General features: G+C 44.9%; 1 protein-coding gene across 2 annotated transcripts in view; it reads right to left on the reverse strand.

Annotated features, from left to right (window-relative positions):
- ALS2 (alsin Rho guanine nucleotide exchange factor ALS2) overlaps nucleotides 1–19768 on the reverse strand; it is a 1284778-nt gene that overhangs the window by 1160587 nt on the left and 104423 nt on the right. The gene's annotated exons all lie outside the window — the stretch shown is intronic.

Here is a 19768-nt window from a genome sequence, read left to right on the forward strand (position 1 = left end):
GCGGGTGGTGGTGGGTCGTGGTTCTCCTGAAGTTGAAATGGACGCAGCTGTGATCTGTCCAGTGTAGTCCGGTGGAGTGGCTGAAGGAGATGTGCTTGCTGGAGGAGAAGACGGGGTCAAGCGTGTGGCCGGCGTAGTGGGAGGGGGTGTTTACCAGTTGCTTGAGTCCGAGGTTGGCGAGGTTGGCCAGCAGGGTGGTGGTGTTGTTGACGTTGTCCCCTAGGAGGATGTAGTCTGAGGAGGTGAGGGCGTGTGGGCTGATGAAGTCTGCGATGGCTTCGCTGAATTGTGTGCGTGGTCCCGGTCTGTAGATGAGAGTGCCTCTGAGGGTGGTCTTGGGGTCGGTGTGTATCTGGAAGTGAAGGTGCTCGGCGGCGGTGAGGGTGTCTTCGGAGTTGGTCGTGATGCGGATGGTGTTTCTGTGGACGATGGCGATGCCTCCTCCGGTTTGGTTGATGCAGTCCCTCCGGGTGATCTTGTAGCCATCCGGGATGGCTATGGCGATGTCGGAGAACATTCCAGAGTACTTGACCGACTCCGCAATTTGAATTATGCAGCACATCCGGCGCGCACCCACCATATGGGAGATAAACCTGGTAAGTTGTTGTCGTGGTTAATACGACAAGACACAGTTACCACAGCCGTGACATCTATACAAAATACACATGGCGACACGGTTCATACCCAGAGAGAAATACACAATGCCTTTGTAGAGCACTACACCATGATGTATCGGTCCTGCTTGCCAGCCACAGATATGGTCGTACAGGAGTTTCTCTCTGCTCTGACACTGCCGAGCATCAGCAGGACGAACTGGGTGCTCCTCTGCTGCCAGACGAACTACGGGATACTATTTTCTCCCTATCGAACGGCAAGTCCCCGGGTCCGGATGGGCTACCTGACGAATTTTTCAAAGCCTACTCCGATATATCAATACCAGAGTTGCTGCGAGTGGTACGCAGCGGCCCTAGATGACTCGGCTCTTACACTTATGCAGAATGAGGCAACGTTAGTTTCCCTCCTGAAGCCAGGCAGGGACCCTGAAAATCTTAGTTCCTACCATCCACTGGCTTTGATAAACACAGAATATAAACTCCTTGCCTCCGCCCTAGCCAGGCGAATATCCCCGTTTGTACCAGCCCTGGTCCATAACGATCAAAATAGATTTGTCCCCACTAGGAGCACCTCTCTTAACATCTGTAGGTTATTTAGAATACAGAAGTATGCAACGAAGAATTGGCCACGATCTGGATGCTTAGAACTAGACCTGGAGAAGGCCTTTGATTCGGTGGAGTGGCCCTATCTAGCAGCGGTGCTGCGTAAATACGAGATGGGAGATGGGTACTTACAAATGGTGCAGGTATTGTATCAGCGACCCATAGTACAGGCCCGCACAGGCAAGCTCATATCTGAGGCAATCAGGGTCAGACGTGGGACCAGACAGGGGTCCCCCTTGTCCCCATTGCTTTTTTCCCTTGTCATAAAACCTCTGGCGGCTCTGCTGCGTGAAAGTGGAGCGGACTGGGGCAAACCAATGGAAGATGGCCTCCACATGGTGTCCCCATATGCTGAAGACCTATTGCTGTACATGAGAGACTTGCATGATATACCGCCAGTTATATTCGACATATTCCGTAGGTTTAAGGAAGCCTCAGGCCTTAAAGTGAACTGGGTCAAATCGGGTGCTTATTCCTTTCGCGAGAATGTGGGCGCGGCTGATATAACAATAAATGGTACGGTGCTTGCCTTGTACCAGACAATGTTCAGATATTTGGGCATATACATCTATAGATCCCCTGGGGACATAATGGAGGGGAACCTGATGCACGCCATCTCCTCCATACGGGCGCAGGTACAATTTTAGAAGACTCTGCCACTTTAAGTGATGAGTCGAGTCAACCTAACTAAGATGGTAGTATTGCCCAGGCTATTGTATTATTTTGCAAATCTTCCAGTATATGTCCCGGTGCGACTGTTTCGGGTGTTGGAGGGGTTAATCAGAGGTCTAATATGAAATACAGGGTGGCCCAGGATAGCGCTGCAAAAATTATATGCTCCACCGGAATGTGGGGTATTGGCAGTTCCTCATTTAGAATTGTATTACTTGGCTAAGCAGTTACAGTGGGTCACAAAGTGGCTAAGCGGCAAAGGCCTGGAAGATACCGCCACGGAGTCGTATTCGTGAACACAGACACAAATCTGTAGCTTATTTCACCCGCTTGCGAAATTCCCCTGCCCGACACAGATACATATTGAGTTAACCCATAGATGCTACCGTAGGAGCCTCCAGCTTACAAAAGACACTATTCCCTTTGCCCCAGTTCTGCCACTGGTTGGTACGCCCGAGGTAGAAACATTGTAACAGACACAGAGCCGACGACCTGGACCGAGGTGGGAGTAGAGACACTGGGAGATCTATATGCAGATGGTGCCCTGATGTCCTTTGCAGCCCTGAGGGCGGATGCTGGCTTACCGGTGGGTCAGTTTCTCCTACATGCAGCCATCATGCGGACATTGACACAAACGTGGGGAGAGATTTTGTCAACTGAGCCACAAACACATCATCTGCTGCAATATACTCTTATACTCCGTCCCGCACCTTACGCTCATCCCAAATGGCTCTGCTATCTACCCCCAGGTTCAAGAGGAAAAAACACGGGGGCTTGAGGTTCTCTCTTTTAGCCCCATCCTTCTGGAACTCTCTTCCTCTTTCTCTTAGACTAGCACCCTCATACTCTGGCTTTAGATCACTTCTCAAAACTTTCCTCTTTACTATCTCGTATCCTTAGATCTTGTTTCCTTTCTATCTATTCTCACCACGCCCCAGCACAGCGCCAAGAAACCTAATGGTGTTAGCCGCGCTTAACAAATTCTTTTCAAATCAAAATTAAATCAAAATATCTACATGTGATGGTGGAGGGAACACATGTGATTCATTGGCTAGTGCAGGCCCTACTTACACACGTGTTAAAGCCATCACAGGGACTCCGGGCGAGAGGGGCTGAGGACAGGGGTCAACCATGGACTGGGAACGTTTCTTGGCTAGTGCCACGCACATACAGAATAATTTACGTTTCAAGCTCATACAAACATATATATTACACAGAGCGTATCTATCGCCGGACAAGATTAATAAATACTTTAACATCACCACCTCCGCTTACCCAAGATGCCAACTACTAGACGCTGATCTACTGCACATGCTATGGTCCTGCCCCCTACTTCACTCCTATTGACTCACAATAACTGCAACTCTCACCAGCAGCATCAACACCAAGGTGCCACACACATGGGAGGTTTGCATCCTGGGGTTTTACAAACGTACAAAAGCTAACAAAGTAAGCCCTAGATTCTGTGACTTAGGCCTAATCACCGCGAAACGATTGATAACCAAGAGATGGAAACACAAAGACCCCCCTGAGACGCCCCATTGGCTAAAATCCTTAGAAAATTGGGCACTGGCGAAGAGCACCGGTCTTCACAGGGAAGAAACGGCTGGGCTGCGTACGTTTCCAATTGCACAGGCCTGGGATGACATTCTGAAAGCTCTTACACGAACTAGTGCGGCATTGTGTGCCCCCCCCGTACAGCGAGTGGGAGATGATGCCTGAAGTGCTGCCTGGGCGGAGCGAATAGGCCGTGTACACAAGGCACCCTTGGACATGACTGTTAGGTTGGGCAATGACCCCACATTCCTTCATGAAACTACATGGACAGCGCCTCTGACGCACGATACCTTGACATCCGCACGGACACATACCGACCAGTAACGGCAACCCAAGTCTGCTAACATGGGTACGATCCTCGACATGACTTCACTCGGAGGCACATAACACACTAGATATGTGTTTCTTTGTGTACTTGATATCTCCTTTTTCTTTGTATTTGTTTTCAGTTTATTAGTTACTAGCAGCCCGTCCCGACATTGTCCGGGGATGAAATGTAATGTGTGCAATGTTTGTAATAGTAAATCCTAATTTATGTGAAGCGAGTGAATTCCACGTTTCTGAAAGCCGCACCCCTTTTTTTAGGCCTGCTCCCTCTGACAACGCCCAAATGAGTAAAGTTTTGTTTTTGTTATCGCCGCAAGTACTGTGAGTGCTATCAGTAATGGAGCGTGAATGGGCGCGCACAGTGAAATCCGCGCCCATTTGTTTTGGGCCATGCCCCTCTGACAACGGTGACGCCCACAAAGGAGTAATGTGAAGTGTAGCTTGAGACACCCATCGCTACTTTGACACGCCCATCGCTGACAGCATAACGCCAACGCCCACAAGGGACTACTTTACCCCTAAGGTTCTTTGAACTTTCTAATGTATATGATGGCCAGCTGTATAGCCTACGTCCATCTGCTGCAACTCCCCTTTACAATGCTGTATTGGGTTTTGTGATTGGTGCTGTACTTCTTGAGATTACCCGCCTCAAAGGTTTCAGCTCTCTCCTTATAATAGTAGTATAGATGATTTAAATGTTTAAAAAATGAAGATATCTTACAATCAGTGGTATTGTTCATTTCCCGAAACCCGTGCTTTGTTGTCTACTGTTTTTCAACAATTGTATTACACACAAGTAAAACGTAATTGTGTTGGTAAACGTGTTGCATCTGACTAATTACTGTAAGATGAAGATGCATATGATAGGCATGTCCTGCCCCTCGATTAGAGGTGACGGTGCACGTGGGCATCATGCACACACACCAGACTGCCAATGCACGTCAACTTTTGCGACGTAAGAGGCATATTACGCTGTATTTACCAAGTGGTGATATCTGGAACTATGTTTGTAATGACACAGCGATACAGATCTTGTATGTAAGTGCAATATATAATTATGCTCGATTTGTTGGTACCGAGAAAAATGATAAAAATGCAAATAAAGGTATTAAAAAAAAAAGTGGGGTTGGAGAATTCTTTGATGATGTTGAAGAGTTCTTTGCTGTTATTGGAGCATGATTTGATTCGATGGGTGAGGCTAAGGTCTTTTTTTCGATTTTCTCAACTGTCTGTGGTAGAGGTTGAGGGCTGTCTTGAAGGCGGTCATGTTGGGCATGTTCTTGCTGGTGCACCATCTACTTTCCAGTGTTTACAATGTTGTTTAGCGGTTCTGAGGTCTTCAGTGTACCAGCTAGCTTGCTGGATGGATCTTCTGTGAGTGTTGTTGAAGATGGGAGCGACGCGGTCGGCGCTGTTGGTGATCCCTTTGTTGAAGGTTCTTATGTTCTGGTCTAGGTTGTTGGAGGAGGGGGGCGTGGCCAGCAGCCGAACATGGCGGACGGGAGCTAAAGGAGCTCTGGAACCGAGCCCTCATTATCCTGTTTAAACATGCCTAAATAATGCGAACTGTGCACCGACGCTGCGGTGCAGGACGGAGCGACCGAGCCTACGTGATTGAAGCTGCCCCTGTGTGACGGAGGCGCCGCGGTGAGCAGACATCGGCATGGCCCTGTTGCTGCGGAGGCGGCCGGGCGGAGACCCGCGTGACTGCCCCGGCGCTGAGACCTGCGGTGATTGCGTGAGGGAGTGTAGGCAGTGGAAACAGAGACCGGTGGCACGATCCGTGGTGATCGCGGAGGCGAACCCGGCAGCGACGTGATTGCTGATGCACCTGCTGTGCTGTGGAACTCTGCGGTGGAGAGCTGAAAATCAGGCAAGACTGGGGATATGATTGGGCCTACTTTCTATTACCGGAGACCCCCCCCTTGAGAGAGGGGCGCTTCCCAGGGGGCCAGACGGGCGCACGACCATTATTAGCGGGGGAACGAGGGGTGGACTGGCCCCTGCTGCTATGGGAGGGTGATCCACTTCATTGCCAGACCGATATTGGAGCTAGCGGCGGCCATTTGTATTAGATTGGAGGGCCATATTTTTTTTTTTTGTCAAATCTTTTTATTTCACCCCCATAACAGGGAGTTGCAGTGGTATGACTTGTACACAGCGTTAATCCTACAACCCAACAGGGCCGGCCGCGTTAGAACTTGAGAAAAAGGAAATGCATTGACAATAATCAAGCTTCAAATTATACACAGCGGTTTACCTACAACCCATAAGGGCCGGTCGCGTCATACTCAGTCAACAGATCCTGTGTAGTCACAGCCCAAGATAGCCCGATCCCCAGAACATTGGGAACCAGAAACCCCAGAGGGGTAGAACGATAGGACCAAGATGGTCAACACTTCAGTGAAGCAACAGAAAAACGGACAGCAAAGTAGAGAAGACAGTAGGAGTAAAGGAAAAGATGAGACTAAAAGAGAAAGGGGCCATTAGACGCTAAGAGTGGGGACCAATAGGGGTGAATAAAAAAGGGGGAGTATTGCGTCAGCGGTCGGGGCAGTCAATGTCATTGACAATGCACTATGCCTCACACACCCAAGCCTCATGTCAGCAATCTACTGGAATCAGAGGGAACTAATGCATCTTCTACTAATCGCAGCGCCCTGAGCTTGGGGGGCATGTTACGCGCCTGCTCTACAGCGCACAGGTATTTCACCAGGGGTTGCCACACCGCTTTGTAGCGCACATCTCGGGCCTGCAGTCGGGCCGTGAGAAGTTCCAGTGTTATGACATGCCAGAGGCGCACAAACAACGCAGCGATGGGCGGGGCCTCCACCTTCTTCCAGTACAGGGCAATGAGCTGCCTGGCCGCTCCTAGCATTTGGAGTGTAAGCGCCCACTCACTCCGAGTGAGGGCCGTCAATCCCGCAGGTTTAATACCTAATAGTATCGTACAAGTGGCCTCAGGCAGAGGAAACCCCAGCACCCCCCTGATGTGACTTAGGACCTTCTTCCAGAAGAGGGTCAGCAAAGGGCAGGTCCACCATATGTGCAAGAAATCCCCAGTCGCAGATTGGCACCTCCAACACAGGGGAGAAGAGGTCGGGAACATTTTATGCAGCCGCTGTGGCGTGTAGTACCACTGCGTCATTATTTTATAGGCGTTCTCCTGTTGCGGTATACTATGGTAAATCCGGGGTATGTCACGCCATAGTCTGGACCATTGCGCCGGCGTGATGTCCACTTCCGTGAGAGAGTGCCAGCGTTGCTGGTATGGCGGGGAAGGCGGAGTGTGCGGGTGTTGCAAGATCCGGTAAATTTTGGAGATCAGTCCCTTTGTCTCTGTAAAAGAGCGAGACAGTCGTTCAAACGGGGTGAAGGCGCGCGTGGCCGCCTGATAGGTATCGTCTGCGAGCACCCAGTGCTTCAGTTGAGTGTACTGCATTTCAGCCGTACGCGGCACTCGGAATTCCTCCCTGCAGTCCGCAAAAGTCTTGAGGGAACCTCCATCAAACAGATCCGTGAGCACCCTGCAGTCGCCTTTGTCGTGTATTTCTATAGGTTCTGAATCGATCCCCCTATTCCTGACCCTATTCTGGTTAAACTACCTAGCTAGTTAACTAACAGTCAGCCCATGAGGCAAGAAATCCCCCATGATGCAGATACCGTTATCTGACGCAGTCACACTACGGCACAGGAACGTGTTATCTGATTAGGTCATAACGCTTGAGATCTAATTAGACAAGCGACATTCCTCCAGCCCCTGATAAGGCATACGACGTTCTCATAACAAATCAAACCTATGACAACCTGGAAAATCCATGCGGCCATTGTTTTGATTTCACAGAGAACTTTTGCAAAAGAATGTGCTAACGAGCAAGTCGTATGACATCTTTATTGACGTACCTATGTCCATCCTTACGTCAATCTCGGCACCTTTAAGGTATAAATATTGCCGACCTTGCCCTATGCAAACACACGCGTGGTGACAAGACGGAGCAGCCATACTTGCCGAAGCCGAGAGCAGAAGCAGACCCCGCAGGCAGCAGCCCCGCCTTCCTGACGCGCTGAGAGACGCGCTGCTATCTCAAGCCGAGAGACCCAGCACCGGCGCTTCTGGGCAGCCCTCGCAGGCAGCCTGGAATATCGAGAGCAGAGAAAGAGATACCATTCCTCATTCATCCTAAATTCCAGGTACAGAACTGAATAACCCCTCCTAGAGAATTCTTTAGTTATTCACTTGGCAAAAACAAACTTAACTTAAACTGTAACTTTCTATTCCCGCCCACGCATTAGACTTAGGTCAGGTACACGGGGTAGGCGTATTTAGAAACACCAGTTGAGTACGTTTAGTCAAATATATATATGTGTATGTAAATATATTTTAATCATTTTAAACATCATATGGCTCAGAAACCATATCAATGTTTTTACAGTATTATTTTATACTATTGCTTCTAATGTATGCACTTTACTTAACTATAAGTATTGCAATAATATCGATCCATTTCTCTTGTACGAGAAAAGAGACTGATCAATAAATAACATCTTTTATTGAACACGCCCGTCTCTTCCTTTTCTCTACATTCTGATGAGACTAAGAATGCACGTACTGACTGAGTAAAATAATTGCCTTGTGCTCACACGACTCTTGAGATTGACTCTTGATTAGGGGAGAGCAAAGTTGTCATGTTCTATGGTTGTCAGAAACTAAATCCCTTCTTGTCTAATCAGGGGAGTTAATCCTTCCTTGAACATTCGAGAAAGTTTCTAGCGAACTCTGAGCTTAGCTGGCAAACCCAAAAATTAAGTCTAGTTTCGACAGTAGTAGACCTAGTTAACGTCTGGCCTAGGCCTTTACTGCTGTAGGTACTATTCCAATGCGCAGAGCCTATTGGGAAAATAGGAGCTACACTACATGGCGCCCAACGCGTTTGGAAAGGGGGATAAAACTAACGTAAGACATTTAGAGTAACTCAGTCGTGCTTTCTCACTCAGACCCCTTTTCCCAAATACTCCAAAGACGTCTGGAGTGGGTGAAAGGTTATTATATCCTCCAAAACCTCGCAGGAGGGAACTCCTATGTATGGTTCTTGGTCTAGTCAACGTTGAAGGATAAAACAGTTCCAGAATATTGTGCATCTAATCTCTGTTTCCATAAGAAACCTGATCTGCAAACAAACATAATACCATCCTGTCTGTAAAATGGCAGAGAGTGATGATGAAAGAGAGGCAATTAGATTAGCTACTGAAATAGCAGATGCTGATGCTACCATGCAAACAGCAGACCCGGATATAATACTCATCCAGGTCGCCAAAAGGAGATCTATAACCTTAAAACTTATAGAAAATGGACTGACACCTAGAGGTGGCACAGTCATATTCATAATTGAGGCACACGAATATCGGCAGACAGAGGTATACTATACATGGATACATTTTCCAGCAGCAAATGCTGTAACAAAGTACTTCCACTATTACAAAGTAGAGGAACCTCCTAATGAGTACACTCCTTTCGAGGAGGTGGAAGTACCACTCAAATTCCAAGAGCATTTGCTCTTATTTGATGGCGCCCTAAAACATAACAATCACATTACAAGGCTCGGTCCTTTAGGAAGACCAGGAGCAATGTGGCCGGTCCTAGCCGGATACACACCACATCCAGACATCGAAAGAATGCCTGCAGCAGAGCTATTAATACAGCTAAAACAACTACTAAAAATTCACAGACAATTAGTTCAGTATGTAATGCGGACTTCAACAATTCAGCCAGCGATTAAACTTCCACAGCTGACCCCTCACCAGGGGAACACAAATAAAATCACACCACAGAACATCCAATCCTGCCTAGGTAAAGTTCCAGCTAAACGGGAACAAATACCATTCTGGTTGGCACAGAAAATTACCCAAATAGAGGCGGTGTTTCCTGACACCACCCCATTAGAAAAACACAGGATTCTGACTATATGTCTCCCAATGGGAATCGCACCACACATTGAGGACTGTGACACTTGGGGTACAGTCTTTGCTTCCATCTACACAAAAACGCACGGTGTTCCATCCATTTCGGTGATACCAGATGTGCTAAAACAAATTCAAGATGAATACGGTCCAGAACCTGCTTTAACTCTTGGTATGAAATTACTGAAAGACTTCAAGCAGGTCTCGGCTATATTATTAGCCAACATAAAAGGTGAAGCAGCAAACGTGGCGATCCGCCAGAGGTTAAAAGAGACAGATATAGCAGACCAACCAGCTGAAATTGCCAGAATCATAGAAAAATCCTATGAAGAACTAGGCAGAGATAGTCTAGGTGGAATACCAGTAAAACCGCAACTGACTACAAGTCCAGAAAAAATATTTTTTAATAATAATAATTCACCGAAAAAGAACTGGGATGGAAACAAACAATCCAATCCCAAAGAAAAGAAATTCCAGTCCAGAGGAAGGTCTCCTAGGCGAAGAGAGAAATCTCCAAACCCGAGACAAAGGTCACCCCAGAGTGACCCCTCTGGGAATAGATATAACCTTAGAAATAGGGATAATATTAAAAAACCTGATAGATATCAAGACATTGATACACGTCCCTCTCAATCTTTTCAGAATTCCTCGCAGAAATCGGAAAGAAGAGGACGATCAGAAGAGCACGCCAAGTCCAAAGACAAGGAACCTGCTCAACTGAAAAAGAAATTACAATTTCCAAAAAAGAAGGTAGCCAGTATCAAGGTAGTTAACAATGCCGAGAATACTGAGGACACAACTGAAAAACGGAGAGTGGGCTCAGACAATGCTAGACAGCGCAGCAGAGGTGAGCATAGCTCGCAAAGTCCTTATGAATCATCTGGAGACAGTGGACACGAATGAATACCTTCAAGTGGAAACTGCAGATACCAGAGTTAGCAAGCCCCACAAAATATACGAGATAACATTACGTATAGAGGGAGATAAGACTAGGAAAATAAGGGGACTATTTTGGGATAACCTCTCCAAGGGTTATGACATCCTTCTTGCTGAAAAAGACTGGCCACCAGAGTTTGTCAGGGAGTGCCCTCATGGCGAAGAAGTAATTATGCCTGCCTTCTCGAATCAAATACCGATTCATAAAAAATACACACTTGCTAGAAAGTGGGCAGTGGCCTTAGCACCTGCTTTATATAAAAATCATGTAGGATGGGATGAGGATTCTCCTCCTCACAAAATCCAGTTAAAATCACAACCAACTGCACAAAGGCAGTACCCAATTAAGCAAGAAGCTAAAAAACAAGTAAATGAAATACTAGATCAGCTAGAATACCAGGGGGTGATTGAAACTTGCACCTCACAAATGAACAATCCTTTGTTTCCGGTCTCCAAACCAGACAATTCATACCGTCTAGTTTTGGATTACCGACACCTTAACACATGTTGTAAAACTTTTGCAGTGCAAAACTCACACAGTGCTGCACTAATGAATAACATAGTGCGCAAAAAATACAAAACAACCTTGGACATCTCCAATGGATTCTTTTGTCAAAACATAGCACCAGAGAGCAGATATTTAACTGCATTCTCAGTAAATGGCACTCAAAAACAATTCTGTCGGTTAGCCCAGGGGTACAAGAACAGCCCGGGGGTATTCTCAGCGAGAGTAACAGAATTACTACAACTATATGATGATGAAGCATTATCTTATGTCGATGACATTTACTTAACAGATGATGACTTGGAGACTCACTTGAAAAGAGTGAACACCATAATACTTGGTTTCGCTGCAGAGGGTTACAAATTCAACTTTAAAAAGTCCAGAATTGCCCATCTGACAGTCCTATTCTTAGGATATGAGCTATCAAGTGAAGGTAAAAGCCTGGCAGACAATTTCCTAGAGAAATGTGCCGTTATCCAAGCTCCTAAAACACTAAAAAACCTACAATCAATTTTAGGCTTCCTAAATTTCGGAAGAACATACATTGCAAATTACGCAGAAAGGGTGAAACCCCTTTACGATCTAATTAAACCAGACTTTAAAAGATCCAGTTGGACTCAAACACACACAGAAATTTTGAGATCCTTACAAACAGACATGCTAATTAAAACAAAATTAGAAACACGTGATAACACACGCAATCTTGTGATCCGAGTCATCCCAGGGAGATGCGGATTCACATACCTGACCTCTAATGAGGGAGAAAAGGTACCAATTGCATTCAAATCACACTTGTACACAAAAGCTGAACAGAGATTCAGCAACAAAGGAAAAATTGTTCAAGCAGTTCAAACCGCAATAGCTAGAGAAAAAGACATAGCTGACGGTAGACATATCACAGTCAGAACAGCTGAATCAGCCTTTGAGGCATTAACAACACCGTGTAATTTACCATCAACAACATTGGATCCAGAATGGATACAATGGGTGAATTCAATCACAATGGACAAAGTATACTACTACTTTGATCCAGAACTAGAAGAATTAAAAAATCTAAAATATGAAAAGACGTATCCTCTGCCAATCGACATTCTGCCTCTACGACATTACGCCTGTGTAATCTATACAGACGGACATGCTCAACCCTCCGTTTGGGGAGAACATGCATACAATCCCACATGTGAGATTACAAAAGAAGTGTGGCGCGGAGGTAAACTAAGACCTCTATTAACAAAATCACACTCAGTAGAAACTAATTCAGAACTACAAACTGAAATAATAGCTTTGAAAATGGCGCTAGATAATGCGGATCGCGAATTCCCGACACTTATAGTGTCAGATTCATATTTCTGCGTCAAAGCATATAACAAGGATTTGCAGACATGGATTCAGAACGGTTACAAAGATGACACAGATGCACCAATAAAGCAGAGACTGCTCTGGGAACAAGTAGCTCTTTTGAAAAAAGAACTACCAAAGACTCACGTGACACACTCACTGAGTCACCAGCGTGATGGCGTTCACGTTGTAGGGAATTCATTGGCTGAAACAGCCGCAGCGGCAGCCAGTAAACCGGCTCCCGTAGATCGAAAAAAGCATACATTAAAATACATTGACGGCGAAACATTGCTGGCGGTGAAAACGTCATCAAAAGGCGACTGCTCAGCGTTACCGATCAATTATCCACTCAATTATACATACATAATCGATGCAAACTCCGTCCCTTTTGCTCGAATCCCTGGAGTGGGGGATAGAGTGATTCCAAACATGGACAGGAGAAACTTGTTAATCGCAGACGCACACATGGGCGAGGGTCTCAGACACCTTAAATTAAAAGATTCTCTGGAAGAATTACAATCACGGTACTGGTGGCCAGGCATGAGCCTGCACTACACCATGTTTGTAAAAAACTGCCCAAACTGCAACAGAGATCGCAGTGGGGAGAGAAGCAGTTTAATACCTCGTCGTATCAAGGCAGATAATATTACCAACAAAAAGAATGGCTTGCGATTAACATACACAGGCTAGTTCCACTTATAATGTAGATCCACAGCACTCGGCTGACGTCCGGACTGTTATACAAGATTTGCGAGTCTAAATGGCATATACGCTAAGAGCATGCTACGTTCGACCATTTTTTTTCACTCAGACAAACGAGCCTGGGGGGGGAAAGAATGGCCAAATGAGCACAGCCCAGCGGGAATCTTCTCACTTCCTTCCTGAGGGTATGGGATGGTGTAAAGAAAAAACCAAGGCAGAAAGCAATCTATAATGGAAAGGACATTAGGTTCGGGAGCTGGGTGGGTCAAACATCTAATAAGTGTCCAACGTAGTCTAAATAACTTGCCAAGAAATTCTCTGAAGGGATTCAGTCCGTACGAATTATTATTCGGAACTAGGATGTTGATCTCTGACCTTGATAGTCAGACTTCAGTGGTAATAGAAAAAACCTTTGATGTCAAAGACCGTTTGGCTATTTTGCAGGACTTAAACAAAACAAGAAAAGACCTGAGCAACATACAGTTGAAACAACAGCCAACAACCACTGAAGAATCACCACCTGTCCCAGCAAGACCTGTCTGGATTCCAAAAGTCGGGGATCTAGTCAGGGAAAAGATCGCGGTAAAGAAGGAATTTGGGCCTTCTTACAGAAAAACAGTTCCTGTCTTGTCTGTCAACGGGACAAGATCAGTTGTACTACCGCCGCTTGCTGGTAAAAAGGAGAACCGAGTTGTATCCATCGACCTGGTAAAACCACAACATGTGGCCTATAACAAACAGTAGGCCAAGTGGACTCCCAATAAGTAGCAGAACACCAAGGTTTGCTACCAGTACAGAGGTCCTAACAAAGAGGCTCATCACATTCGAAACACCTAAAGAAGAACAACAGGGACTATGCAACAATGCAATAGAACTCAGACCTCTGAAAACCCAAATAAAGACATTTAGCAGAGACACACCAATCTACAATGAAGTTCCAAGTGAAAATGCAAGAAACAAAAATCCTGAACCAATTGGAACAAATGACAGAACTGCATCTGGTTACTTCATCAACTTCGATGATTCCTCTGAAGGTTTCAGCGAACAAAAGACACAGCCATCATCAAAATCCTTTAAAGACAAAGCTAAGGAACTTTTGAAACAACTGAAAGAAACATATCTGGTTACTCCATGGATTGAATTTTGGGTGGGTTTTGGTGCATTTATCCTCATACTTTGGCTCATCATGGTATTTACTTTGGGACGCTTCATTGAGGGAAAATATGCTAAAATGGACACAGCAAGTCAGAACATCAACTTGGTCCTCAAACCACACACATCTTCACACGTCGAGAAACGAGAACTTTCTTCAGAACTTTCAACAGCCAACTTCACAGCAATTCCAATACCTGGTGGGGTAGCCTGGGACAACACTGACTATGAAATGTATGGTCCGGTCGAGATCCTGAAATATCCACACCAAATCAAGATCTCCTTGAGTGACTTTGCAAAACCAAACTCATTTGCTGATGATTGGGACTTTGAAAGTATAAACAATATGATGTCTGACTTAGTAATGTCTGCTAAATTTACAAAACATGATTATTTGCAAGGTTCTACAAATTATGATAGTATGTATTGCTATAACCATTATGGTAACCATTTCTTGCATAAATCTGCACAACCTAGAAATGTTTTAAATTATAATCAATGGGAACATTGTGCTACACCTCCAAAAGGGAGCTCTAGAACCGTTTATGACAAATATTCATATTTTTCAGGTTTTAACATAACTAATGCTGAAACATTTTATTACAAATTGTCAAACAAGACAGGGATGAAAACCATGATAACCAACACAAAATTGATATATTCAGATTCATTCTTTGAAAAAATGAATACTTTTGGATTTGATTATTGGGACAAAAATGTTGATTTGAAAAGTGTTTGGGGTACAAAAGAATGGCAAGTACAGGGTATAGAAGCTTTGTTTAGAGCCTGCATGATCCCAGAACAAATGATATTTTTAAATGACACTGTTCAACAAACCACCTGTCTTGGCTTAGCCAAAATCAAAGATTTAAATAACCTGTCTATTCCAAAGCCAACAATGTTTAGCAATAACTCTGATACAGATGAAGAAATAGACATAAACCATATACTTAACCAAAACAGAACACATCCTGATTGGAAACAATGGTTGATCTGGCCCACAGATACAAATAACTGTCAAGATAGATTCCTGAATAAAACACAGGGTTTCAAAATGACCAGGCCAGACCCTAGATATCCTCAAAGACATCACCCAGGGATAATAACAACCTACAGTGTGGGCAAATTATGCCTTCAATGGCTACAAACTTCCACACTGCCTGAAATTAAGCAACACCTAACTTTACTTACTGATGGTGCTGACTTGCGTGATTTCATACTGGGACCACGCAAACAGCGTCAAAAGCGTTTCATAGCAGCCTCTGTATATGCAGCATACAATGAGGCCTGGAAGGTTACTCAAATTGAAACAGCAGAGAGAATACGTGAAATTGATCGTATTAATTTGGAAAAATCACTTTCTGTAGTGGACAATGGGTTAATGACTCTGTCCTCCAGAATATTTTCATTGGACAGCATTGTGTCTTCAGCAATCGACATATTATCGCAAGACTTACTGTTATTACAACATGGTCAGTCGCAATTGCGCTCTATTGTACAGCTTGGCTGGACGTTACAAAATCTGCGTTCAGGCTATGTGCCTTGGCGTTTAATCAACACAACGTCACTATTCCAAATCTTTAACCTTACTGATAGACAAATCGGTATGGCGCAAAAGGGTGCTGATTATACAATCTTGAGCATTGAAAAACTAGAAAGATTACCAATGACAATGTCAGAACGACCTGTCAGTGAATGGATAATACACGGAATCATAAATATTCCAATCTCAACCTTCAGGTTTCAATACTGCCAAAAATATATACAGGCTGGCATGTACGAGAAATTGGGAAAGGGGTACCTTAAAACAACTTGGAACCTGCCCTATTCACATGCATGTGTCAGTAACAAAGGACAGAAAGTGTTTCTTAGTGGCAACAATTGTGCTATGTCACTAAGCGGCACGCTTCTGTGTAACGGTATTAGTTTGCACGGAGCCTGTGAAGGGAATTCATACAACCTTTCATGTCACCAGCAAGGCGCACCTGCAACTGAAATAGAACCATTCTTTCAAAGACTCTATAATGGGAGTTACATTCTTATTGTAGACCGCAGATGTTGTAGTCTTATGCCCGGGACTCCTTATCTCGTCACCACGACGGCGAAGGTCAAGTGCTGTGGACGTTCTTTGTTCCCCAGCTCCTTACCAGACAGGGAGGCAAGGGCATGGCCCGGTTTGAAAATTACTTCTATTCGAATAGACACTTTAAGCAGAATGAAAACAGTGCTTCTTCAGACGCCTACAAGGCTCACGTCAACTAAAGAAACGTATGATCTACAAGTCGCAAGGACGACTGCAGAGATACATACATTATTATCAACTAATTCCCCCGTACATTTCGCGGAAATCCTGAGCGAAATCTTAAATATTTCTGATACCACTGGGGTCTCAAAGGTATTTAAGACAGTATTTTCGATGGCATTAACACCATTCAAAGCCATACTGGGTATTTTTCCAGATTTCGTCCATTCGATTTTTGGCGGACTTCCCCTGATCCTGGGACTAATTGCAGGAATCCTATTCCTAGTCCTTATTTTTCGTTATGGCAACCCATGTCACAGATCAAACTCTCGCGACAATGGAAGATACGATCCTAGCCATTGGATACCGGGACCGGATATCAAAAATCCTGGGACTCTCCCGGCTTAGAGACCTAAACATGACTTGGTTTCTATCATTTCGACCAATGTGGCAAAGATGTGTTTTACCTGTACTAAGGTGTCTGCTATGCGGAGAAGAATGCGTGTTAGACACCTGTCTGACGCTACAATCGGATGCGCCGGTGGATGCAGATACACTGTTGGTTCCTACCAAGGTTCACGCACTGTGCTGCCCTCAAAGGCTGCCAATTCTGATGACGGCATTCCTGGAATCTTCACCATTACGATTGAAGAGTAGTGAAGTTCAAGATGAAAGCAGCATCGAACAGGTACGACCTTCTGTCAGCAATGCAAATCAGAATGTCAATGGAGACAATCATGCGCACGAATGCATGGTTACCCCTATTTCCGACTTAGTGGAACTTTCCCATGAAGCTGTTGACAGTTTTTTCGAAAGCCTGAATGATATGATGTTCTCTCCGGAACAGAAATAGAGACTTTTGAGTAAACTCGCACACAGCGTTCCCTGAATTCGGCCTTCAACCTTTAAAAATAAAAGTCACATGAACAATTACAATCCAGTTCACGGACAGCAACTTTTTTCAGCAAGCCCTTAAAATATTTTTCTATATATTTTTTCCCCGGGACACTGATCTTCTGCTTAAAGTAAGAAACTATTCCTAGAGAACTAAGATTTCTATTTTAGATACTTTATATAGACTTTAGCTGCCCGCTGGTATGTTCACAAATATTTTATTATGTGATGAAATGGTCTCGACCTTCCTTTCTGTATAGCTATATTAAGAGCCATTTCATGTGTATTTCTCATATACCAAAAAGCAATAATGCATTACAATGCGTGTTTACTTTTGCATTTAATTCATGGCTTAAGTGCATACAATATATATGACTGCAATTTTTCAGTATATTTGAAAATTTCGAAATGCATTTATGTATTTTGGGGTGGTAAGGTATACACTATACTCTATAGTATGTTGTACTATGTTATACTATGCATAGATTAGTAGATATGACCATAGTTAGCGTGGAGTGGGTGTCGTGTATTTCTATAGGTTCTGAATCGATCCCCCTATTCCTGACCCTATTCTGGTTAAACTACCTAGCTAGTTAACTAACAGTCAGCCCATGAGGCAAGAAATCCCCCATGATGCAGATACCGTTATCTGACGCAGTCACACTACGGCACAGGAACGTGTTATCTGATTAGGTCATAACGCTTGAGATCTAATTAGACAAGCGACATTCCTCCAGCCCCTGATAAGGCATACGACGTTCTCATAACAAATCAAACCTATGACAACCTGGAAAATCCGTGCGGCCATTGTTTTGATTTCACAGAGAACTTTTGCAAAAGAATGTGCTAACGAGCAAGTCGTATGACATCTTTATTGACGTACCTATGTCCATCCTTACGTCAATCTCGGCACCTTTAGGGTATAAATATTGCCGACCTTGCCCTATGCAAACACACGCGTGGTGACAAGACGGAGCAGCCATACTTGCCGAAGCCGAGAGCAGAAGCAGACCCCGCAGGCAGCAGCCCCGCCTTCCTGACGCGCTGAGAGACGCGCTGCTATCTCAAGCCGAGAGACCCAGCACCGGCGCTTCTGGGCAGCCCTCGCAGGCAGCCTGGAATATCGAGAGCAGAGAAAGAGATACCATTCCTCATTCATCCTAAATTCCAGGTACAGAACTGAATAACCCCTCCTAGAGAATTCTTTAGTTATTCACTTGGCAAAAACAAACTTAACTTAAACTGTAACTTTCTTTTCCCGCCCACGCGTTAGACTTAGGTCAGGTACACGGGGTAGGCGTATTTAGAAACACCAGTTGAGTACGTTTAGTCAAATATATATATGTGTATGTAAATATATTTTAATCATTTTAAACATCATATGGCTCAGAAACCATATCAATGTTTTTACAGTATTATTTTATACTATTGCTTCTAATGTATGCACTTTACTTAACTATAAGTATTGCAATAATATCGATCCATTTCTCTTGTACGAGAAAAGAGACTGATCAATAAATAACATCTTTTATTGAACACGCCCGTCTCTTCCTTTTCTCTACATTCTGATGAGACTAAGAATGCACGTACTGACTGAGTAAAATAATTGCCTTGTGCTCACACGACTCTTGAGATTGACTCTTGATTAGGGGAGAGCAAAGTTGTCATGTTCTATGGTTGTCAGAAACTAAATCCCTTCTTGTCTAATCAGGGGAGTTAATCCTTCCTTGAACATTCGAGAAAGTTTCTAGCGAACTCTGAGCTTAGCTGGCAAACCCAAAAATTAAGTCTAGTTTCGACAGTAGTAGACCTAGTTAACGTCTGGCCTAGGCCTTTACTGCTGTAGGTACTATTCCAATGCGCAGAGCCTATTGGGAAAATAGGAGCTACACTACACCTTGAGGCCACCTACGAAAAGCCCCAGTCCGAAGCGCCGGGGGAAAACTTGGATTCCCTTCAATAGGGGTATGAGGCGAGGGGAAGGTCGTGAGGCCCTTATGAACCGCTATCCTATCCCAGATCTCTAACACCGTCTTCGTGGGCACCGCCCGGTACGCGCTCGGGGATCGTCCTGCTCTAGGCTTCCATGCCAGATCCCATATGGTACGCCCGGTCACGGCACTATCCATATGGAACCACCCTTTCTCGCTCTCTGTCGCACCCCACTCCACTACGTACCGAAGGTGAGCAGCCCAGTAATATTCTACCAGGTTGGGGCAGGCTAGGCCCCCCCGGTCCCTGGGTGCCATCAGTAAGGCTTGAGAGAAG

Source organism: Lissotriton helveticus, chromosome 3_1 (genome assembly GCF_964261635.1).
Source record: "Lissotriton helveticus chromosome 3_1, aLisHel1.1, whole genome shotgun sequence".
NCBI lineage: Eukaryota > Metazoa > Chordata > Amphibia > Caudata > Salamandridae > Lissotriton > Lissotriton helveticus.